General features: G+C 37.4%; 1 pseudogene; it reads right to left on the reverse strand.

Moving 5' to 3' along the window:
* Nucleotides 1–1688: 1688 nt before the first annotated feature.
* Nucleotides 1689–4980, reverse strand: LOC120138000 (annotated as a pseudogene).
* Nucleotides 4981–8985: the final 4005 nt, after the last annotated feature.

Consider the following 8985-nt stretch of genomic DNA (forward strand, 5'->3'; position numbering starts at 1 on the left):
AATTTTAACCGATCACTTGTTTAACCGGTCACGCCGTTTTTTAGACGCCGCACAACATAAGTTCTCATGATTAAGGACAAAACAATCTACAGTAGTACAGACACATAAATAATAATTTTAAGGTAAACTCTTATTTGTTCATTCATTTATTTTGTTTTTTATCATTAAACTATTTTTTAAAAAAATCTTATTTGATGTTATGTTTCATTTTGTTAATCACCCGTCGTTAAACTTAACAGAACTTAATAAAAATGATGTAGAATTATATAATAAAAATTTTAGCTCTCAATACGTACATATTCCATTAAATTGATTGTAAATAATTTAATAAATCTTATTAATTTTGTCCTCATTTTAGTTTGAAATACTTATTAAATTATTAATTCGTTAATAAATATGGAGGATCCGTTAAGGAGTTGAACTCAACAAGTACGACCTACTTGTATGAATTAGTGATATGGTTTGGTTTCTCTAGTTTCATAGTTTGTAATCCACAAGTTCAATCAATCATGATTCATGAGTAATGGGCAATGAACATGTCTCATATTGACCTTTTCTTCATTCTTTAAATGTTTTACAGTCGGTATTTTACCAATTTCAGCTTTCTCCAAGGTGTTATAAAGCACTGGAAACTTATACCCTAGTATAAGAAACCAAATGGTCAAAAGTTGAGGCAAGGGAAAGTGGCGTTGATGCTTCGGAGCACGTTGGGCTCATGCTTTCCGCACATGAAATGGGATTTCATTTTTTGGGGGGTACGTGTAATGCTTGAGGACGGAATGGACAGTAACCATGGTGCCCCAGAGGCATCCAATGTCATGAAAATGTGGATTTTTCTGGAAGCATTAGAGCTACAATCATCCCCGTTGCTAGCACAAACACCGAACCCAAGGAAACAACCAATTGAAGGTGACTTTAGCCAAAGCAGTCGTGGAATCGCTGCGCCAAATCTCAACAAAACCACCGGTACAGCTTGTGCCCAAACAGGAGCTCTCCCAAGCAATTAAAGTAGCATCGAAGCTTCTGCTCTCTAGCCTGATGCCGCATTGTCCAAAGTCTCCATCTGCTTTATGATCAAAGGATTCAATGCGACATAGATATGGCAACAGATTGATCTCCAATCACAACCACTACGTTCCTCCCTCCTCTGCGAGGTCAAGAAGTTTGAGAAACACCCAGAGTAGATTTCCAAGCTCAAGGTAGATGTGGAAGGAGGAAAGAAGAAAGTTATAGAAGAAATTGACTGAACATCTTGTGAAGAGGCATGCAAGACAAGAGAGGCAGATTATTAAGATTAAAAAGTGAAAGAAGAGGCAAATTTATGCTTCTTAAATAATTGGGAATGTTAAACATTTATTTGTGAATACCGAAAACCTTTTTCCTAAAATCGTATTTCTATTCCTCTGAAAGCATATAAAGGGTGAAAAACAGAGAACCGAGAAACTAGGGATACAAATGCACAAGCTAAAGATCATAACATTTATCCTGCAAAGGCTCAAATTTGGCAAAAATCTAAAAATTTACATACAAATCAGTTCATACTTCATTGGACCTTGCGCATTTTGAACTTGGTCAAACCCCAATCATCACCGTATATATTTCCATCATAACCTGCAATAAGAGATGAATTCTGAGAAAAAAACAAAGTGTTAAGGGCATACAAATACTCGGGATATCCTAATACAAGTATTTATACCAACGACTGAAGAACCTGTCTATGATGCATATTCAGTGCCATAGTCCAGATCAAAAAGCATGCCCCTGCGATTTTCAGTCCATTCGGATCCTGAATTTCTTTGCAAGGGATTCTACTTGATCATCACACACATAGTCCATCTCTCGGATGCATCGCCTTCTGACCTTTTTTAGGGTTTCTTTTGATGGTACAAATCCAGTATTCACCTACCCACAGAATGTTGAATGGTCATTAATCTTTTTCTATGGAGATATCATATGGTTCTAACAACCAGAAAGGAAATAGAGTTACCATCTCGTCAATTGCAGAGAGAGCAGCCTTTTGATCTCGATTGATGAGATGAGCATCAACAAGCAATGAATATGACTTAGCATTGGGTTTCACACCCAAGCTCACCATGTGTTCAAACACCCTTGAAGCTTCAAAAGTCTGCCATGAAAGGATATATTAACTTCATGGATATATTAACTTCATGGATATATTCAAAGTTTTCAGTTGGGAAAGGGGGTAGCTCCATGAGTTATTTAGAATCTAAGTCTATGCTACAGATGCAAGAGAGAAAAAAAGACAAACGGAAATATACTAAGCATTTTCGACAATATATAGGATACATGCTTGTAACTCATGCATGCAGCTCAATATACTGTTTGCAAGTGTTGGTGCATACAAGGGAGAGAGCTACATACTTTCTTGAGCTTTCCAAATGCATAGATTAGAGCATTATATGAATGAATATCAGGGGTCAACCCAAAAGATGAACTTATTGCATCAAATGTTTGGTAGGCACGCTCAATATCCCAAATGTTTCCACATCCCAAAATTATACAATTCAGAGCAGCAACAGACTTGTAGGGAGGATCAGCACGACTTAAGTTTTCAAGTTGATAATATACCTGGGGAGAAAATTTCCAACATCAGCAACACCCTCCTCAATCAATGAGCCAAAAATGCGATTAGGCTTATGAAAAAATATTAAAAGCAATGCTGAACTGAATGCCATAAGTGGAAACTTGAACAGCCTTTAGATTCCAAAAGAAAACAATTCTCTCCTAACACAGAATTGTAGTTGCAAGTACATAGACGGTGATAAATACTGATAAATTGACCTATGTATACATTTCAAGAACAGAATGATGTAGCAAAATAATTTGATTTTAAACATATTCCACATTTCTAGACACAAAACAAGTGATCCAAAAGTCTTAATTCAAATGCTCAACTAGCATCATATGGAGCCACTTAAGGAACTTCACCTATATTTATGTATTATTAATACCTTCAAATTGAATTCCTTCTAATTAAAAGACAACATGCATGCATGCATGCTGATATTTCACATACTAATATCCTATTCTAGAGAAATATATTAATCACCAGAGATATTAAATAATAGCTAATTCAAAAGAAAATCCATCAAACTGCATATAACTTGAAGTGTAAAAGGACGTACCGAATCCAAAGTCTCAAATCCATTCTTGGAGCAAGCCAAGACCAATGGATATAAAGTGGTGAAAGGTGAGAAGAGATCTTCTGCTTCGTTAATGGAATTGCCATGAGCACCCTCAAACTCATGCAATGTACCAAAAGCTTTCTGCAGATTCCCCAATGACGCATGTGCATATATCTTCCCCAGGTAAGATTCAGGGCTGGGAACCTTCTTTTGACGCAATGAGCGCCGTAGGATTGCCCATGACACATCCAACAGTTTTGAGTTATATGTCCTACCTGCAGTTGCCAGTGCTGAGACAATTAATCCTTCATCCACGGAAAGCAAGAAGGCGGCCTTGCATTTCTCCCCGAACAATCCATTTGGCCATAAACTCCAAGGCATAAAATGCTAGCTTGCTATCAGCTTGCATTGCAACATCTGCAAGATAGTTGCACAAAGTCCAATTTGGATAAATAGCTCTATTCTCATCTGTTGTCTGGCAAAGACCCATGAGAACAAAGTTATGTCAACAAACACTGAGCAAAGGCAACCTCCTAACTCAAAACGATATTGTTACCAACAAAATGAGTCATATACCTTGCACATCTCGATGACATCAGCTAAAGTGTCAAGTCGGCCCTGTTTAACAAAGCATGCCACACACTCCGTAAATGTTTTCATAGACAACTTATAACCATTTAAGGCCAAATCAATATATTTCAAGGCTTCTTCAAACTGTTGTGACTCAAACAGCATTCCAATAATCAAATCATAAGTTTCATCAGGCAGAGATTCTTTTCCACCCTGCAGCATCCTGATAGGAACAGATTGAAGGGTGAATATGAGTAATATTTTACAAAGTAATTCCAAAGATAAGCCAACTAAAGTAGTGTATTACTGATGCGATTCAATTCCTAATAACAAAATTAATATAAAATCATTGAATTCCTAATGATTTAGAAAACCATTGTTATTTGCAGGCAGCTTATGAATAACAAAATCGCAGAGGCGATTGTCGCAAAAATAATTTCCCATGAAACATTTTAAATATAAAATTCAAACTCTCAATACAGTTAAAAAGAGAGAAAAAGAAAACTGAGAACAAACTTAAATATTCCCCTTTTCGAGCAAATGGGAACTGGGAAAGGAAAAAAGTACAGATTTATTATAACTAACCGTTTGAGCATTTTTTCAGCAGCTTCAGTTTCCTTAGTTTGCTTCATTGCTTTTAAAACGAAATTAAAGGCCGCAGTATTGGGAACAATGGTGAACTCATCCATTTGCGCCACCAAATCAAGCAAATCGCTTGCCGATGCTCCGATCAAAATTAGCCCTCAAATAATGATTGTAAAGATTCACATCGGGCTTATTAGGCTTCCCATTCTTATCCAGCGATCGAACCCAGAACTCGAATATCTCTTTCACATCGACCCATCTTTGTTTAGTCATCAAATCCGAAAAATGGTTCATTAAAGCAGGCCCGTCGAGGACTTGAGAGAGGTATTGAATCCGGTGGGCAGGAGATTGGCTTAGGAAGCCAAGAGGAATAATGGATTGCGCTAGAGAGGTTGTCTTCTTGGCCGCGTTTGGGTCTCGCCAGTTATCGTGATAGAGTGGGCTACCGGAGGCGGGATTGGGGGGGAGAGGGGTGGCTTGAGTTCCAGTGGAGTGAGCTGAGTCAGCGAGTTGGGGTTCTTGAGAGAGGAAAGGGAAGCTGGAAATGGATTTAGATTGGCTTACTCGGAGTAGGGTTCGTGTTCGTATCAAGATCGCCATTTGTGAAGCCATTTTTTCCCTCTCACTGACAATAGTTAACTAAAATAGCTCAGTTCAGGTTAGGGGTTTTGAGACGACGAAAGAGGTTCTCTTTGTTTGAAGGAGATAATGGTAATTCCAACATGTATGTGGTAATTCTTATCAAAGAGTCCTTTTTTTGGATTATATACGATTTTAACCAATTTTTTTTGGATTTACCAAAATGACCAACTAAATCGCAATGCGATCGATAATTCGTAACGCGATCTCCGGTATCGCAAATCAGTTTCCAGATTCGCAACGCGATTCTGACTATCGCATTGCGATTTCCCTAATTCGCGTTGCGATTTTTCTAATTCGCAATGCAAATACGTAAATCGCAACGCGAATTTGGAAAATCGCAACGCGAATACGTAAATCGCAACGCGAATACGTAATCGCATTGCGATTTACGTAATCGCAACGAGATTCTGACTATCGCAATACTGAATTTCAAATTCGCAACTCGATTTTTGAATTCGCAACATGTTTTAATTTCGCAACACAAATGTTTTGGGTATATAACTACGCAGCAGCAGCAACTCATAACCTAAATCCCTAAATCGCAACTCATTCCATCTCCATCTATCACTCTCTCCGGCGACATCTGTTCCTATATCCAACGACATCCTTCCCCATCCGACAACAGGTTTTAATTTCGTAGCTCGTTTGTTTAGTAAATTAATTTACAATAATGAAATCATCTAATGTTGATCATGTTTGGATAGATTTGTGTTTTGGAGGGTCATGGGAGAATGTTCATGGTGTTTTACAAATATATGCATTTACCCATGAATCTTCAACTAAAACTGTCATTAAAAAAGTTAACTTATGAAACTCTAATGTTACGTGTTGCAAATAAATTGAATTTAGAGCCCCTAAGTGGATTTAGGCTATCTTATCAGAGAAATGGTAAAGTTTATTTGTTAACCGACAATGAAGATGTTGAACGATTCATTGCTTACATTAGTGTTTCAAGTGATGATGTTACATTGTATGTTGTTGAACCTAGAAGTAGTGAAGTTGGGTCAGTAGCGGGTAGTAATCAACTAAGTTTTTCAACCCCAGTTTATGGTGCGCAAAATTTAATGGTTCCACCACAATTTCATCACCAAGCAAATATTGTTTCACCACATTTCCAATACCAAACACAATCTCAAAACCCACAACCTTTCCCTAATCCAAATCCCAATCAACTTTCAGCACAAAATTCCAGTTTTCGTATTGACCAGTTAGACGATGATGAGCCAACAAAAAAAATTGTGAGTACTAGTCAGTATTCAAAATTTGATCTTGGTCAATACCCGGACTTTGATCTTGGTCAATACTCGGATTTTGATGCTTTTTCAGAAGAAGAAACAGACCCTGCGTGTAATGATTTTGATATTGGTCAATACCTGAATTTTGATGATGAAACAGCCGTTGCCGAAGAAGATGTTGTTGATGATAATGAGGAGGAAGTTACGACTGTAAATGAACATGTTGACATCCATTATGTAATTCATATAACACTGAAGAAGAAAAAGAAGAAGAATAAATCCCCAAAGAAAAGTCCCCGAAGAAAATGCAACGGGAGTATAACTGAAATATGCCAGAATTACTTCAGATACCGGAAGAAGAGTTGGTAAAGATAGCAGTTGATTGTCACACAAAAATTATTCGTATCAAGAAAGATGATTGTTTTGATACAAAGGAAGACTTGAAGATAGCTTTGTATACGAAATGTGTGGAAGATGGCTATCAACTAAAAGTTAACAAATCAAGCAAAGATCGTTTCGAAACAAGGTGTATGATTGACAAAAATGTATGTGGCGTATGATTGCAAAGAGGATAAAAGATTGCGAAATGTTTCAAGTTAGGACTTTTATTGATAAACATACATGTTCAAGAACCCAAGTTTTTCCTCACCATAGACATGCAAACAAAAAGGTGTTGGGTGGTTTTCTGGCTGAGTTAATGTTTTTGAATGGTAGGGTATATCGAGGACATGAAATTATGACTGACATGAATGCTCGGTTCAAGATTAGTATCTCATATTATCAAGCTTGGAGAGCCAAATGTTATGCCTTGGAATTGTTGAGGGGGTCGCCAGAAGCATCGTTTGCCCAACTGCCAGCTTATTGTCACAATTTAAAGCTGAAAAATCCTGGGTCGGTAACTCATATCAAAACAGATAGAGATGGACGCTTTGAGTTGCTGTTTATCGCCATTGGTGCTGCGGTTAGTAAATCAATATAATTTTGTTGACTCATTTTTGGTAGTTACATGCATTTCACATTTAAATGATTATATTTCTTGTGTATATGATTTTGTAGATTTGTTCGTTTATTAATTGCATGCGCCCAATTTAGTTGACGGAGCACATTTAAAAGGTCGATACCTTGGAGTAAACTTATTAGCAGTAGCCATGGATGCTACCAATGGGATACTGCCAATAGCTTACGGGGTTGGCAAATCTGAAACCTCTGATTCATGGACATGGTTTATGGGGCATCTTAGGGATTGCATAGGTCCTATTAGCAATCTGACAATCATATCCGATAGGGCAAACTCAATTGACAACGCTGTTAGAAGGTGTTTCCCAGATGCTTTTCATGGACTTTGTGTGTTCATTTGTATAGAAATCTAAAATCAAGGTCTGCTGGTATAAAAAATCACAAATGGACATACTGGAAGGCTGTAAAAGCTTATCGGGAAGTGGATTTTAATAAGCATATAAACTGTTTAAGACGTATTTTACCTTAGTGTGCTCAAACACTAGAAGATGTCGGGTTTGAAAGATGGTCAATAGTATATCAACTTGGAGCAAGATATGGTTTCATGACGTCTAATAGTGCAGAATCAATCAACGCCCTAAGTCGTCATTCCCAGAAATTACCCATTACTATGTTAATGGAGTTTTTTCGAGCCTCTATTCAACAGTGGTACTACAAGAAAAGAAACCATGCATGTATTTTTCTTTAAATTCGTACTCATATATTTTACTAAGTATATTTATTTAAATTTACAAGAACATTGGAACATCGTGTTACACCATGGACAGAAAAAAAGATAACGAAATGTGTTGTGAAGTCAACGTCATGGAGAGTTGAACCATGTTCAAACACTTTGTTTGAAGTATTGGATAATAACTTAAATGGGCTTGTCGATATAAATGCAAAGACGTGTAGTTGTATGAAATGGCAAACATCTGGTTATCCGTGTGGCTATGTTATAAAAGTTTCTCTTCATCTAAACCAAGATGATTCAAGTGCATACGCTATGGATTGCTACACTACAGAAGTATATCGTCAGACTTATGGCGAGATTGTCTACCCTATTCCACATCCTTCTGAGTGGGACATACCAGATGACTTACAAACAGTTTTGCCACCAGCCATGGACAGAAGGCTACCTGGCCGACCAAAAAGTCACGATCGTATACCGTCTAAGGGTGAAGAGAAGAAGAGATTGACATGTAGTCGGTGCAAGGAAAGTGGTCATACAAGGTTGACATGTGGATCACCAGTGCCATCACAATCATCTTTTCCTCTACCAAAATATGGATCCTCATCAAAATCCAAAGCTCATATGGTGTCAAGCAAAAGGCAATCAAAATCACAATCATCTTTAAAATCTCAATCACAACTGGCTTCACCTTTTGGGACTGTTAACTTAGGTGATTTTTAAATGCAAACGTTGTATTATGTGGATTTTATGTGTGAACTTTTAACATTTTCAGTTAGGCATGTATTAGTAACTTGAGTTTGAAAATTGCTATGATTTGTTCAGTTGTTATCACTTATTAGGCGTTCATTTGACTATCGCAACACGGAAATGACGTTCGCAATCATCTTAATGTCTATCGCAACGCGGAAATGACTATCGCAATGCGAAATGAAAATCGCAACGAGAGAATCGCAATGCGAAATGAAAATCGCAACGAGAGAATCGTAATGCGAAATGAAAATCACAACGAGGGAATCGCAAAGCGAAATGAAAATCGCAACGCGAATTTAGTTTCGCGTTGCGATTTTGTCGTTGCGATTTTCATTTCGCGTTGCGATTCTCTCGTTGTGATTTTCAT

This window comes from Hibiscus syriacus, unplaced genomic scaffold (genome assembly GCF_006381635.1).
Source record: "Hibiscus syriacus cultivar Baekdansim isolate YM2019G1 unplaced genomic scaffold, ASM638163v2 tig00110677_pilon, whole genome shotgun sequence".
In the NCBI taxonomy this organism is placed as follows: domain Eukaryota; kingdom Viridiplantae; phylum Streptophyta; class Magnoliopsida; order Malvales; family Malvaceae; genus Hibiscus; species Hibiscus syriacus.